At 46.7% G+C, this 13,224-nt stretch overlaps 26 non-coding genes and 2 pseudogenes across 26 annotated transcripts; all 28 read left to right on the top strand.

Moving 5' to 3' along the window:
• Window positions 1-136: 136 nt before the first annotated feature.
• On the top strand, window positions 137-255 carry LOC148796519 (5S ribosomal RNA). The gene has a single exon (XR_016073971.1). It is a non-coding gene; the product is annotated as a 5S ribosomal RNA (ribosomal RNA).
• Window positions 256-611: 356 nt separating this feature from the next.
• LOC148796518 (5S ribosomal RNA) lies at window positions 612-730 on the top strand. Its single transcript, XR_016073179.1, has one exon. It is a non-coding gene; the product is annotated as a 5S ribosomal RNA (ribosomal RNA).
• Window positions 731-1,084: 354 nt separating this feature from the next.
• Window positions 1,085-1,203, top strand: LOC148796517 (5S ribosomal RNA). The gene has a single exon (XR_016073165.1). It is a non-coding gene; the product is annotated as a 5S ribosomal RNA (ribosomal RNA).
• Window positions 1,204-1,557: 354 nt separating this feature from the next.
• On the top strand, window positions 1,558-1,676 carry LOC148796516 (5S ribosomal RNA). Its single transcript, XR_016073970.1, has one exon. It is a non-coding gene; the product is annotated as a 5S ribosomal RNA (ribosomal RNA).
• A 356-nt stretch (window positions 1,677-2,032) lies between these two features.
• Window positions 2,033-2,151, top strand: LOC148796515 (5S ribosomal RNA). The gene has a single exon (XR_016071758.1). It is a non-coding gene; the product is annotated as a 5S ribosomal RNA (ribosomal RNA).
• Window positions 2,152-2,505: 354 nt separating this feature from the next.
• LOC148796514 (5S ribosomal RNA) lies at window positions 2,506-2,624 on the top strand. Its single transcript, XR_016072629.1, has one exon. It is a non-coding gene; the product is annotated as a 5S ribosomal RNA (ribosomal RNA).
• A 354-nt stretch (window positions 2,625-2,978) lies between these two features.
• On the top strand, window positions 2,979-3,097 carry LOC148796513 (5S ribosomal RNA). Its single transcript, XR_016070391.1, has one exon. It is a non-coding gene; the product is annotated as a 5S ribosomal RNA (ribosomal RNA).
• Window positions 3,098-3,669: 572 nt separating this feature from the next.
• LOC148796512 (5S ribosomal RNA) lies at window positions 3,670-3,788 on the top strand. The gene has a single exon (XR_016072517.1). It is a non-coding gene; the product is annotated as a 5S ribosomal RNA (ribosomal RNA).
• Window positions 3,789-4,142: 354 nt separating this feature from the next.
• Window positions 4,143-4,261, top strand: LOC148796511 (5S ribosomal RNA). Its single transcript, XR_016070530.1, has one exon. It is a non-coding gene; the product is annotated as a 5S ribosomal RNA (ribosomal RNA).
• Window positions 4,262-4,615: 354 nt separating this feature from the next.
• On the top strand, window positions 4,616-4,734 carry LOC148796510 (5S ribosomal RNA). The gene has a single exon (XR_016073969.1). It is a non-coding gene; the product is annotated as a 5S ribosomal RNA (ribosomal RNA).
• A 356-nt stretch (window positions 4,735-5,090) lies between these two features.
• LOC148796509 (5S ribosomal RNA) lies at window positions 5,091-5,209 on the top strand. The gene has a single exon (XR_016071379.1). It is a non-coding gene; the product is annotated as a 5S ribosomal RNA (ribosomal RNA).
• A 354-nt stretch (window positions 5,210-5,563) lies between these two features.
• Window positions 5,564-5,682, top strand: LOC148796508 (5S ribosomal RNA). The gene has a single exon (XR_016073968.1). It is a non-coding gene; the product is annotated as a 5S ribosomal RNA (ribosomal RNA).
• A 353-nt stretch (window positions 5,683-6,035) lies between these two features.
• Window positions 6,036-6,154, top strand: LOC148796507 (5S ribosomal RNA). The gene has a single exon (XR_016073154.1). It is a non-coding gene; the product is annotated as a 5S ribosomal RNA (ribosomal RNA).
• A 354-nt stretch (window positions 6,155-6,508) lies between these two features.
• Window positions 6,509-6,627, top strand: LOC148796506 (5S ribosomal RNA). Its single transcript, XR_016073143.1, has one exon. It is a non-coding gene; the product is annotated as a 5S ribosomal RNA (ribosomal RNA).
• A 354-nt stretch (window positions 6,628-6,981) lies between these two features.
• On the top strand, window positions 6,982-7,100 carry LOC148796505 (5S ribosomal RNA). The gene has a single exon (XR_016069044.1). It is a non-coding gene; the product is annotated as a 5S ribosomal RNA (ribosomal RNA).
• Window positions 7,101-7,456: 356 nt separating this feature from the next.
• LOC148796504 (5S ribosomal RNA) lies at window positions 7,457-7,575 on the top strand. Its single transcript, XR_016072516.1, has one exon. It is a non-coding gene; the product is annotated as a 5S ribosomal RNA (ribosomal RNA).
• Window positions 7,576-7,929: 354 nt separating this feature from the next.
• Window positions 7,930-8,048, top strand: LOC148796503 (5S ribosomal RNA). Its single transcript, XR_016073132.1, has one exon. It is a non-coding gene; the product is annotated as a 5S ribosomal RNA (ribosomal RNA).
• A 354-nt stretch (window positions 8,049-8,402) lies between these two features.
• Window positions 8,403-8,521, top strand: LOC148796502 (5S ribosomal RNA). Its single transcript, XR_016075473.1, has one exon. It is a non-coding gene; the product is annotated as a 5S ribosomal RNA (ribosomal RNA).
• Window positions 8,522-8,876: 355 nt separating this feature from the next.
• LOC148796501 (5S ribosomal RNA) lies at window positions 8,877-8,995 on the top strand. Its single transcript, XR_016074502.1, has one exon. It is a non-coding gene; the product is annotated as a 5S ribosomal RNA (ribosomal RNA).
• Window positions 8,996-9,349: 354 nt separating this feature from the next.
• On the top strand, window positions 9,350-9,468 carry LOC148796500 (5S ribosomal RNA). The gene has a single exon (XR_016075587.1). It is a non-coding gene; the product is annotated as a 5S ribosomal RNA (ribosomal RNA).
• Window positions 9,469-9,823: 355 nt separating this feature from the next.
• LOC148796499 (5S ribosomal RNA) lies at window positions 9,824-9,942 on the top strand. Its single transcript, XR_016073967.1, has one exon. It is a non-coding gene; the product is annotated as a 5S ribosomal RNA (ribosomal RNA).
• A 355-nt stretch (window positions 9,943-10,297) lies between these two features.
• On the top strand, window positions 10,298-10,416 carry LOC148796498 (5S ribosomal RNA). Its single transcript, XR_016072532.1, has one exon. It is a non-coding gene; the product is annotated as a 5S ribosomal RNA (ribosomal RNA).
• A 354-nt stretch (window positions 10,417-10,770) lies between these two features.
• Window positions 10,771-10,889, top strand: LOC148796497 (5S ribosomal RNA; annotated as a pseudogene).
• Window positions 10,890-11,244: 355 nt separating this feature from the next.
• On the top strand, window positions 11,245-11,363 carry LOC148796496 (5S ribosomal RNA; annotated as a pseudogene).
• Window positions 11,364-11,474: 111 nt separating this feature from the next.
• LOC148796495 (5S ribosomal RNA) lies at window positions 11,475-11,593 on the top strand. Its single transcript, XR_016069243.1, has one exon. It is a non-coding gene; the product is annotated as a 5S ribosomal RNA (ribosomal RNA).
• A 354-nt stretch (window positions 11,594-11,947) lies between these two features.
• Window positions 11,948-12,066, top strand: LOC148796494 (5S ribosomal RNA). Its single transcript, XR_016074429.1, has one exon. It is a non-coding gene; the product is annotated as a 5S ribosomal RNA (ribosomal RNA).
• A 354-nt stretch (window positions 12,067-12,420) lies between these two features.
• LOC148796493 (5S ribosomal RNA) lies at window positions 12,421-12,539 on the top strand. The gene has a single exon (XR_016073966.1). It is a non-coding gene; the product is annotated as a 5S ribosomal RNA (ribosomal RNA).
• A 355-nt stretch (window positions 12,540-12,894) lies between these two features.
• Window positions 12,895-13,013, top strand: LOC148796492 (5S ribosomal RNA). The gene has a single exon (XR_016072458.1). It is a non-coding gene; the product is annotated as a 5S ribosomal RNA (ribosomal RNA).
• The last annotated feature ends 211 nt before the right edge of the window (window positions 13,014-13,224 follow it).

Raw genomic sequence — 13,224 nt, 5'->3', positions numbered from 1 at the left:
AAACACTCTGCTCACGTAGGAGCTTGTGCACGGTTACCAAGGGAGGAAGGCTGCATACACAGTTTTTTCAAATCTAAAACAAATAATGGAGGGGAGCAAGATAGTGCATAAAGATCTAAGCGAGCATGAATTAAACGGGTGCGATCATACCAGCACTAATGCACCGGATCCCATCAGAACTCCGAAGTTAAGTGTGCATGGGCGGGAGTAGTCCTAGGATGGGTGACCTCCTGGGAAGTCCTCGTGTTGCACCCCAATTTTATTAATATTTTATTTCGATATCGTATTTGCAAATTCCATTTGTCGTTTCGGCGAGACAAACGCAAACAACGCGCCGGATACTCGGACAATTTGCGGCACGATTGTCATTACTGAATGGGAACCGTGAAAAAACCGGGCTTTTGGCATTCGTCTTGCATTGTGGGCCCCGCGATAGTATTGTATCTATCCGGGGGTGCGGCAGATCTAAAAAGCAAACACTCTGCTCTCGTAAGAGCTTGTGCACGGTTACCAAGGGAGGAAGGCTGCATACACAGTTTTTTTCAAGTCTAAAACAATTAATGGAGGGGAGCAAGATAGTGCATAAAGATCTAAGCGAGCATGAATTAAACGGGTGCGATCATACCAGCACTAATGCACCGGATCCCATCAGAACTCCGAAGTTAAGCGTGCTTGGGCGAGAGTAGTACTAGGATGGGTGACCTCCTGGGAAGTCCTCGTGTTGCACCCCAATTTTATTAATATTTTATTTTGATTTGTATTTGCAAATTCCATTTGTTGTTTCTGGGAGACAACTGGAAACAATGCGTCGGATACTCGGACCATTTGCGGCACGATCGTCATTACTGAATGGCAACGATGCAAGAACCGGGCTTTCGGCATTCGTCATGCATTGTGGGCCCCGCGATAGTATTGCATCTATCCGGGGGTGCGGCAGATCTGAAATACAAACACTCTGCTCACGTAGGAGCTTGTGCACGGTTACCAAGGGAGGAAGGCTGCATACACAGTTTTTTCAAATCTAAAACAATTAATGGAGGGGAGCAAGATAGTGCATAAAGATCTAAGCGAGCATGAATTAAACGGGTGCGATCATACCAGCACTAATGCACCGGATCCCATCAGAACTCCGAAGTTAAGCGTGCTTGGGCGAGAGTAGTACTAGGATGGGTGACCTCCTGGGAAGTCCTCGTGTTGCACCCCAATTTTATTAATATTTTATTTTGATTTGTATTTGCAAATTCCATTTGTTGTTTCTGGGAGACAACTGGAAACAATGCGTCGGATACTCGGACCATTTGCGGCACGATCGTCATTACTGAAGGGCAACGAAGCAAGAACCGGGCTTTCGGCATTCGTCATGCATTGTGGGCCCCGCGATAGTATTGCATCTATCCGGGGGTGCGGCAGATCTGAAATGCAAACACTCTGCTCACGTAGGAGCTTGTGCACGGTTACCAAGGGAGGAAAGCTGCATACACAGTTTTTTCAAATCTAAAACAAATAATGGAGGGGAGCAAGATAGTTCATAAAGATCTAAGCGAGCATGAATTAAACGGGTGCGATCATACCAGCACTAATGCACCGGATCCCATCAGAACTCCGAAGTTAAGTGTGCATGGGCGGGAGTAGTCCTAGGATGGGTGACCTCCTGGGAAGTCCTCGTGTTGCACCCCAATTTTATTAATATTTTATTTCGATATCGTATTTGCAAATTCCATTTGTCGTTTCGGCGAGACAAACGCAAACAACGCGCCAGATACTCGGACCATTTGCGGCACGATTGTCATTACTGAATGGGAACCGTGAAAAAACCGGGCTTTTGGCATTCGTCTTGCATTGTGGGCCCCGCGATAGTATTGCATCTATCCGGGGGTGCGGCAGATCTAAAAAGCAAACACTCTGCTCACGTAAGAGCTTGTGCACGGTTACCAAGGGAGGAAGGCTGCATACACAGTTTTTTTCAAGTCTAAAACAATTAATGGAGGGGAGCAAGATAGTGCATAAAAATCTAAGCGAGCATGAATTAAACAGGTGCGATCATACCAGCACTAATGCACCGGATCCCATCAGAACTCCGAAGTTAAGCGTGCTTGGGCGAGAGTAGTACTAGGATGGGTGACCTCCTGGGAAGTCCTCGTGTTGCACCCCCATTTTATTAATATTTTATTTTGATTTGTATTTGCAAATTCCATTTGTTGTTTCTGGGAGACAACTGGAAACAATGCGTCGGATACTCGGACCATTTGCGGCACGATCGTCATTACTGAATGGCAACGATGCAAGAACCGGGCTTTCGGCATTCGTCATGCATTGTGGGCCCCGCGATAGTATTGCATCTATCCGGGGGTGCGGCAGATCTGAAATACAAACACTCTGCTCACGTAGGAGCTTGTGCACGGTTACCAAGGGAGGAAGGCTGCATACACAGTTTTTTCAAATCTAAAACAATTAATGGAGGGGAGCAAGATAGTGCATAAAGATCTAAGCGAGCATGAATTAAACGGGTGCGATCATACCAGCACTAATGCACCGGATCCCATCAGAACTCCGAAGTTAAGCGTGCTTGGGGGAGAGTAGTACTAGGATGGGTGACCTCCTGGGAAGTCCTCGTGTTGCACCCCAATTTTATTAATATTTTATTTTGATTTGTATTTGCAAATTCCATTTGTTGTTTCTGGGAGACAACTGGAAACAATGCGTCGGATACTCGGACCATTTGCGGCACGATCGTCATTACTGAATGGCAACGATGCAAGAACCGGGCTTTCGGCATTCGTCATGCATTGTGGGCCCCGCGATAGTATTGCATCTATCCGGGGGTGCGGCAGATCTGAAATGCAAACACTCTGCTCACGTAGGAGCTTGTGCACGGTTACCAAGGGAGGAAGGCTGCATACACAGTTTTTTCAAATCTAAAACAAATAATGGAGGGGAGCAAGATAGTGCATAAAGATCTAAGCGAGCATGAATTAAACGGATGCGATCATACCAGCACTAATGCATCGGATCCCATCAGAACTCCGAAGTTAAGTGTGCATGGGCGGGAGTAGTCCTAGGATGGGTGACCTCCTGGGAAGTCCTCGTGTTGCACCCCAATTTTATTAATATTTTATTTCGATATCGTATTTGCAAATTCCATTTGTCGTTTCGGCGAGACAAACGCAAACAACGCGCCGGATACTCGGACCATTTGCGGCACGATTGTCATTGCTGAATGCATCGGATCCCATCAGAACTCCGAAGTTAAGTGTGCATGGGCGGGAGTAGTCCTAGGATGGGTGACCTCCTGGGAAGTCCTCGTGTTGCACCCCAATTTTATTAATATTTTATTTCGATATCGTATTTGCAAATTCCATTTGTCGTTTCGGCGAGACAAACGCAAACAACGCGCCGGATACTCGGACCATTTGCGGCACGATTGTCATTACTGAATGGGAACCGTGAAAAAACCGGGCTTTTGGCATTCGTCGTGCATTGTGGGCCCCGCGATAGTATTGCATCTATCCGGGGGTGCGGCAGATCTAAAAAGCAAACACTCTGCTCACGTAAGAGCTTGTGCACGGTTACCAAGGGAGGAAGGCTGCATACACAGTTTTTTTCAAGTCAAAAACAATTAATGGAGGGAGCAAGATAGTGCATAAAGATCTAAGCGAGCATGAATTAAACGGGTGCGATCATACCAGCACTAATGCACCGGATCCCATCAGAACTCCGAAATTAAGCGTGCTTGGGCGAGAGTAGTACTAGGATGGGTGACCTCCTGGGAAGTCCTCGTGTTGCACCCCAATTTTATTAATATTTTATTTTGATTTGTATTTGCAAATTCCATTTGTTGTTTCTGGGAGACAACTGGAAACAATGCGTCGGATACTCGGACCATTTGCGGCACGATCGTCATTACTGAATGGCAACGATGCAAGAACCGGGCTTTCGGCATTCGTCATGCATTGTGGGCCCCGCGATAGTATTGCATCTATCCGGGGGTGCGGCAGATCTGAAATACAAACACTCTGCTCACGTAGGAGCTTGTGCACGGTTACCAAGGGAGGAAGGCTGCATACACAGTTTTTTCAAATCTAAAACAATTAATGGAGGGGAGCAAGATAGTGCATAAAGATCTAAGCGAGCATGAATTAAACGGGTGTGATCATACCAGCACTAATGCACCGGATCCCATCAGAACTCCGAAGTTAAGCGTGCTTGGGCGAGAGTAGTACTAGGATGGGTGACCTCCTGGGAAGTCCTCGTGTTGCACCCCAATTTTATTAATATTTTATTTTGATTTGTATTTGCAAATTCCATTTGTTGTTTCTGGGAGACAACTGGAAACAATGCGTCGGATACTCGGACCATTTGCGGCACGATCGTCATTACTGAATGGCAACGAAGCAAGAACCGGGCTTTCGGCATTCGTCATGCATTGTGGGCCCCGCGATAGTATTGCATCTATCCGGGGGTGCGGCAGATCTGAAATGCAAACACTCTGCTCACGTAGGAGCTTGTGCACGGTTACCAAGGGAGGAAGGCTGCATACACAGTTTTTTCAAATCTAAAACAAATAATGGAGGGGAGCAAGATAGTGCATAAAGATCTAAGCGAGCATGAATTAAACGGGTGCGATCATACCAGCACTAATGCACCGGATCCCATCAGAACTCCGAAGTTAAGTGTGCATGGGCGGGAGTAGTCCTAGGATGGGTGACCTCCTGGGAAGTCCTCGTGTTGCACCCCAATTTTATTAATATTTTATTTCGATATCGTATTTGCAAATTCCATTTGTCGTTTCGGCGAGACAAACGCAAACAACGCGCCGGATACTCGGACCATTTGCGGCACGATTGTCATTACTGAATGGGAACCGTGAAAAAACCGGGCTTTTGGCATTCGTCTTGCATTGTGGGCCCCGCGATAGTATTGCATCTATCCGGGGGTGCGGCAGATCTAAAAAGCAAACACTCTGCTCTCGTAAGAGCTTGTGCACGGTTACCAAGGGAGGAAGGCTGCATACACAGTTTTTTTCAAGTCTAAAACAATTAATGGAGGGGAGCAAGATAGTGCATAAAGATCTAAGCGAGCATGAATTAAACGGGTGCGATCATACCAGCACTAATGCACCGGATCCCATCAGAACTCCGAAGTTAAGCGTGCTTGGGCGAGAGTTGTACTAGGATGGGTGACCTCCTGGGAAGTCCTCGTGTTGCACCCCAATTTTATTAATATTTTATTTTGATTTGTATTTGCAAATTCCATTTGTTGTTTCTGGGAGACAACTGGAAACAATGCGTCGGATACTCGGACCATTTGCGGCACGATCGTCATTACTGAATGGCAACGATGCAAGAACCGGGCTTTCGGCATTCGTCATGCATTGTGGGCCCCGCGATAGTATTGCATCTATCCGGGGGTGCGGCAGATCTAAAAAGCAAACACTCTGCTCACGTAAGAGCTTGTGCACGGTTACCAAGGGAGGAAGGCTGCATACACAGTTTTTTCAAGTCTAAAACAATTAATGGAGGGGAGCAAGATAGTGCATAAAGATCTAAGCGAGCATGAATTAAACGGGTGCGATCATACCAGCACTAATGCACCGGATCCCATCAGAACTCCGAAGTTAAGTGTGCATGGGCGGGAGTAGTCCTAGGATGGGTGACCTCCTGGGAAGTCCTCGTGTTGCACCCCAATTTTATTAATATTTTATTTCGATATCGTATTTGCAAATTCCATTTGTCGTTTCGGCGAGACAAACGCAAACAACGCACCGGATACTCGGACCATTTGCGGCACGATTGTCATTACTGAATGGGAACCGTGAAAAAACCGGGCTTTTGGCATTCGTCATGCATTGTGGGCCCCGCGATAGTATTGCATCTATCCGGGGGTGCGGCAGATCTAAAAAGCAAACACTCTTCTCACGTAAGAGCTTGTGCACGGTTACCAAGGGAGGAAGGCTGCATACACAGTTTTTTCAAGTCAAACAATTAATGGAGGGGAGCAAGATAGTGCATAAAGATCTAAGCGAGCATGAATTAAACGGGTGCGATCATACCAGCACTAATGCACCGGATCCCATCAGAACTCCGAAGTTAAGCGTGCTTGGGCGAGAGTAGTACTAGGATGGGTGACCTCCTGGGAAGTCCTCGTGTTGCACCCCAATTTTATTAATATTTTATTTTGATTTGTATTTGCAAATTCCATTTGTTGTTTCTGGGAGACAACTGGAAACAATGCGTCGGATACTCGGACCATTTGCGGCACGATCGTCATTACTGAATGGCAACGATGCAAGAACCGGGCTTTCGGCATTCGTCATGCATTGTGGGCCCCGCGATAGTATTGCATCTATCCGGGGGTGCGGCAGATCTGAAATACAAACACTCTGCTCACGTAGGAGCTTGTGCACGGTTACCAAGGGAGGAAGGCTGCATACACAGTTTTTTCAAATCTAAAACAATTAATGGAGGGGAACAAGATAGTGCATAAAGATCTAAGCGAGCATGAATTAAACGGGTGCGATCATACCAGCACTAATGCACCGGATCCCATCAGAACTCCGAAGTTAAGCGTGCTTGGGCGAGAGTAGTACTAGGATGGGTGACCTCCTGGGAAGTCCTCGTGTTGCACCCCAATTTTATTAATATTTTATTTTGATTTGTATTTGCAAATTCCATTTGTTGTTTCTGGGAGACAACTGGAAACAATGCGTCGGATACTCGGACCATTTGCGGCACGATCGTCATTACTGAATGGCAACGATGCAAGAACCGGGCTTTCGGCATTCGTCATGCATTGTGGGCCCCGCGATAGTATTGCATCTATCCGGGGGTGCGGCAGATCTGAAATGCAAACACTCTGCTCACGTAGGAGCTTGTGCACGGTTACCAAGGGAGGAAGGCTGCATACACAGTTTTTTCAAATCTAAAACAAATAATGGAGGGGAGCAAGATAGTGCATAAAGATCTAAGCGAGCATGAATTAAACGGGTGCGATCATACCAGCACTAATGCATCGGATCCCATCAGAACTCCGAAGTTAAGTGTGCATGGGCGGGAGTAGTCCTAGGATGGGTGACCTCCTGGGAAGTCCTCGTGTTGCACCCCAATTTTATTAATATTTTATTTCGATATCGTATTTGCAAATTCCATTTGTCGTTTCGGCGAGACAAACGCAAACAACGCGCCGGATACTCGGACCATTTGCGGCACGATTGTCATTACTGAATGGGAACCGTGAAAAAACCGGGCTTTTGGCATTCGTCGTGCATTGTGGGCCCCGCGATAGTATTGCATCTATCCGGGGGTGCGGCAGATCTAAAAAGCAAACACTCTGCTCACGTAAGAGCTTGTGCACGGTTACCAAGGGAGGAAGGCTGCATACACAGTTTTTTTCAAGTCTAAAACAATTAATGGAGGGGAGCAAGATAGTGCATAAAGATCTAAGCGAGCATGAATTAAACGGGTGCGATCATACCAGCACTAATGCACCGGATCCCATCAGAACTCCGAAATTAAGCGTGCTTGGGCGAGAGTAGTACTAGGATGGGTGACCTCCTGGGAAGTCCTCGTGTTGCACCCCAATTTTATTAATATTTTATTTTGATTTGTATTTGCAAATTCCATTTGTTGTTTCTGGGAGACAACTGGAAACAATGCGTCGAATACTCGGACCATTTGCGGCACGATCGTCATTACTGAATGGCAACGATGCAAGAACCGGGCTTTCGGCATTCGTCATGCATTGTGGGCCCCGCGATAGTATTGCATCTATCCGGGGGTGCGGCAGATCTGAAATACAAACACTCTGCTCACGTAGGAGCTTGTGCACGGTTACCAAGGGAGGAAGGCTGCATACACAGTTTTTTCAAATCTAAAACAATTAATGGAGGGGAGCAAGATAGTGCATAAAGATCTAAGCGAGCATGAATTAAACGGGTGCGATCATACCAGCACTAATGCACCGGATCCCATCAGAACTCCGAAGTTAAGCGTGCTTGGGCGAGAGTAGTACTAGGATGGGTGACCTCCTGGGAAGTCCTCGTGTTGCACCCCAATTTTATTAATATTTTATTTTGATTTGAATTTGCAAATTCCATTTGTTGTTTCTGGGAGACAACTGGAAACAATGCGTCGGATACTCGGACCATTTGCGCCACGATCGTCATTACTGAATGGCAACGAAGCAAGAACCGGGCTTTCGGCATTCGTCATGCATTGTGGGCCCCGCGATAGTATTGCATCTATCCGGGGGTGCGGCAGATCTGAAATGCAAACACTCTGCTCACGTAGGAGCTTGTGCACGGTTACCAAGGGAGGAAGGCTGCATACACAGTTTTTTCAAATCTAAAACAAATAATGGAGGGGAGCAAGATAGTGCATAAAGATCTAAGCGAGCATGAATTAAACGGGTGCGATCATACCAGCACTAATGCACCGGATCCCATCAGAACTCCGAAGTTAAGTGTGTATGGGCGGGAGTAGTCCTAGGATGGGTGACCTCCTGGGAAGTCCTCGTGTTGCACCCCAATTTTATTAATATTTTATTTCGATATCGCATTTGCAAATTCCATTTGTCGTTTCGGCGAGACAAACGCAAACAACGCGCCGGATACTCGGACCATTTGCGGCACAATCGTCATTACTGAATGAGAACCGTGCAAAAACCGGGCTTTTGGCATTCGTCGTGCATTGTGGGCCCCGCGATAGTATTGCATCTATCCGGGGGTGCGACAGATCTGAAAAGCAAACACTCTGCTCACGTAGGAGCTTGTGCACGGTTACCAAGGGAGGAAGGCTGCATACACAGTTTTTTCAAGTCTAAAACAATTAATGGAGGGGAGCAAGATAGTGCACAAAGATCTAAGCGAGCATGAATTAAACGGGTGCGATCATACCAGCACTAATGCACCGGATCTCATCAGAACTCCGAAGTTAAGCGTGCTTGGGCGAGAGTAGTATTAGGAAGGGTGACCTCCTGGGAAGTCCTCGTGTTGCACCCCAATTTTATTAATATTTTATTTTGATTTGTATTTGCAAATTCCATTTGTTGTTTCTGGAAGACAACTGGAAACAATGCGTCGGATACTCGGACCATTTGCGGCACGATCGTCATTACTGAATGGCAACGATGCAAGAACCGGGCTTTCGGCATTCGTCGTGCATTGTGGGCCCCGCGATAGTATTGCATCTATCCGGAGGTGCGGCAGATCTGAAAAGCAAACACTCCGCTCACGTAGGAGCTTGTGCACGGTTACCAAGGGAGGAAGGCTGCATACACATTTTTTTCAAATCTAAAACAATTAATGGAAGGGAGCAAGATAGTTCATAAAGATCTAAGCGAGCATGAATTAAACGGGTGCGATCATACCAGCACAAATGCACCGGATCCCATCAGAACTCCGAAGTTAAGTGTGCTTGGGCGAGAGTAGTATTAGGATGGGTGACCTCCTGGGAAGTCCTTGTGTTTCACCCCAATTTTATTAATATTTTATTTCGATATCGTATTTGCAAATTCCATTTGTCGTGTCGGCGAGACAAACTCAAACAACGCGCCGGATACTCGGACCATTTGCGGCACGATCGTCATTACTGAATGGGAACCGTGCAAAAACCGGGCTTTTGGCATTCGTCGTGCATTGTGGGCCCCGCGATAGTATTGCATCTATCCGGGGGTGCGGCAGATCTGAAAAGCAAACACTCTGCTCACGTAGGAGCTTGTGCACGGTTACCAAGGGAGGAAGGCTGCATACACAGTTTTTTCAAGTCTAAAACAATTAATGGAGGGGAGCAAGATAGTGCATAAAGATCTAAGCGAGCATGAATTAAACGGGTGCGATCATACCAGCACTAATGCACCGGATCCCATCAGAACTCCGAAGTTAAGTGTGCATGGGCGGGAGTAGTCCTAGGATGGGTGACCTCCTGGGAAGTCCTCGTGTTGCACCCCAATTTTATTAATATTTTATTTCGATATCGTATTTGCAAATTCCATTTGTCGTTTCGGCGAGACAAACGCAAACAACGCGCCGGATACTCGTACCATTTGCGGCACGATTGTCATTACTGAATCGGAACCGTGAAAAAACCGGGCTTTTGGCATTCGTCGTGCATTGTGGGCCCCGCGATAGTATTGCATCTATTCGGGGGTGCGGCAGATCTAAAAAGCAAACATTCTGCTCACGTAAGAGCTTGTGCACGGTTACCAAGGGAGGAAGGCTGCATACACAGTTTTTTCAAGTCTAAAACAATTAATGGAGGGGAGCAAGATAGTGCATAAAGATCTAAGCGAGCATGAATTAAACGGGTGCGATCATACCAGCACTAATGCACCGGATCCCATCAGAACTCCGAAGTTAAGCGTTCCTGGGCGAGAGTAGTACTAGGATGGGTGACCTCCTGGGAAGTCCTCGTGTTGCACCCCAATTTTATTAATATTTTATTTTGATTTGTATTTGCAAATTCCATTTGTTGTTTCTGGGAGACAACTGGAAACAATGCGTCGGATACTCGGACCATTTGCGGCACGATCGTCATTACTGAATGGCAACGATGCAAGAACCGGGCTTTCGGAATTCGTCATGCATTGTGGGCCCCGCGATAGTATTGCATCTATCCGGGGGTGCGGCAGATCTGAAATACAAACACTCTGCTCACGTAGGAGCTTGTGCACGGTTACCAAGGGAGGAAGGCTGCATACACAGTTTTTTCAAATCTAAAACAATTAATGGAGGGGAGCAAGTTAGTGCATAAAGATCTAAGCGAGCATGAATTAAACGGGTGCTATCATACCAGCACTAATGCACCGGATCTCATCAGAACTTCGAAGTTAAGTGTGCTTGGGCGAGAGTAGTATTAGGATGGGTGACCTCCTGGGAAGTCCTTGTGTTTCACCCCAATTTTATTAATATTTTATTTCGATATCGTATTTGCAAATTCCATTTGTCGTGTCGGCGAGACACACTCAAACAACGCGCCGGATACTCGGACCATTTGCGGCACGATCGTCATTACAGAATGGGAACCGTGCAAAAACCGGGCTTTTGGCATTCGTCGTGCATTGTGGGCCCCGCGATAGTATTGCATCTATCCGGGGGTGCGGCAGATCTAAAAAGCAAACACTCTGCTCACGTAGGAGCTTGTGCACGGTTACCAAGGGAGGAAGGCTGCATACACAGTTTTTTCAAGTCTAAAACAATTAATGGAGGGGAGCAAAATAGTGCATAAAGATCTAAGCGAGCATGAATTAAACGGGTGCGATCATACCAGCACTAATGCACCGGATCCCATCAGAACTCCGAAGTTAAGTGTGCATGGGCGGGAGTAGTCCTAGGATGGGTGACCTCCTGGGAAGTCCTCACGTAGGAGCTTGTGCACGGTTACCAAGGGAGGAAGGCTGCATACACAGTTTTTTCAAGTCTAAAACAATTAATGGAGGGGAGCAAGATAGTGCACAAAGATCTAAGCGAGCATGAATTAAACGGGTGCGATCATACCAGCACAAATGCACCGGATCCCATCAGAACTCCGAAGTTAAGCGTGCTTGGGCAAGAGTAGTATTAGGATGGTTGACCTCCTGGGAAGTCCTCGTGTTGCACCCCAATTTTATTAATATTTTATTTTGATTTGTATTTGCAAATTCCATTTGTTGTTTCTGGGAGACAACTGGAAACAATGCGTCGGATACTCGGACCATTTGCGGCACGATCGTCATTACTGAATGGCAACGATGCAAGAACCGGGCTTTCGGCATTCGTCATGCATTGTGGGCCCCGTGATAGTATTGCATCTATCCGGGGGTGCGGTAGATCTAAAAAGCAAACACTCTGCTCACGTAAGAGCTTGTGCACGGTTACCAAGGGAGGAAGGCTGCATACACAGTTTTTTCAAGTCTAAAACAATTAATGGAGGGGAGCAAGATAGTGCATAAAGATCTAAGCGAGCATGAATTTAACGGATGCGATCATACCAGCACTAATGCACCGGATCCCATCAGAACTCCGAAGTTAAGCGTGCTTGGGCGAGAGTAGTACTAGGATGGGTGACCTCCTCGGAAGTCCTCGTGTTGCACCCCAATTTTATAAATATTTTATTTTGATTTGTATTTGCAAATTCCATTTGTTGTTTCTGGGAGACAACTGGAAACAATGCGTCGGATACTCGGACCATTTGCGGCACGATCGTCATTATTGAATGGCAACGATGCAAGAACCGGGCTTTCGGCATTCGTCATGCATTGTGGGCCCCGCGATAGTATTGCATCTATCCGGGGGTGCGGCAGATCTGAAATGCAAACACTTTGCTCACGTAGGAGCTTGTGCACGGTTACCAAGGGAGGAAGGCTGCATACACAGTTTTTTCAAATCTAAAACAATTAATGGATGGGAGAAAGATAGTGCATAAAGATCTAAGCGAGCATGAATTAAACGGGTGCGATCATACCAGCACTAATGCACCGGATCCCATCAGAACTCCGAAGTTAAGTGTGCATGGGCGGGAGTAGTCCTAGGATGGGTGACCTCCTGGGAAGTCCTCGTGTTGCACCCCAATTTTATTAATATTTTATTTCGATATCGTATTTGCAAATTCCATTTGTCGTTTCGGCGAGACAAACGCAAACAACGCGCCGGATACTCGGACCATTTGCGGCACAATCGTCATTACTGAATGAGAACCGTGCAAAAACCGGGCTTTTGGCATTCGTCGTGCATTGTGGGCTCCGCGATAGTATTGCATCTATCCGGGGGTGCGACAGATCTGAAAAGCAAACACTCTGCTCACGTAGGAGCTTGTGCACGGTTACCAAGGGAGGAAGGCTGCATACACAGTTTTTTCAAGTCTAAAACAATTAATGGAGGGGAGTAAGATAGTGCACAAAGATCTAAGCGAGCATGAATTAAACGGGTGCGATCATACCAGCACTAATGCACCGGATCTCATCAGAACTCCGAAGTTAAGCGTGCTTGGGCGAGAGTAGTACTAGGAAGGGTGACCTCCTGGGAAGTCCTCGTGTTGCACCCCAATTTTATTAATATTTTATTTTGATTTGTATTTGCAAATTCCATTTGTTGTTTCTGGGAGACAACTGGAAACAATGCGTCGGATACTCGGACCATTTGCGGCACGATCGTCATTACTGAATGGCAACGATGCAAGAACCGGGCTTTCGGCATTCGTCATGCATTGTGGGCCCCGCGATAGTATTGCATCTATCCGGGGGTGCGGCAGATCT

This window comes from Nelumbo nucifera, chromosome 4 (assembly GCF_055504915.1).
Source record: "Nelumbo nucifera cultivar China Antique chromosome 4, China Antique-T2T, whole genome shotgun sequence".
NCBI lineage: Eukaryota > Viridiplantae > Streptophyta > Magnoliopsida > Proteales > Nelumbonaceae > Nelumbo > Nelumbo nucifera.
This window is presented reverse-complemented; position numbering and strand designations above follow the sequence as displayed.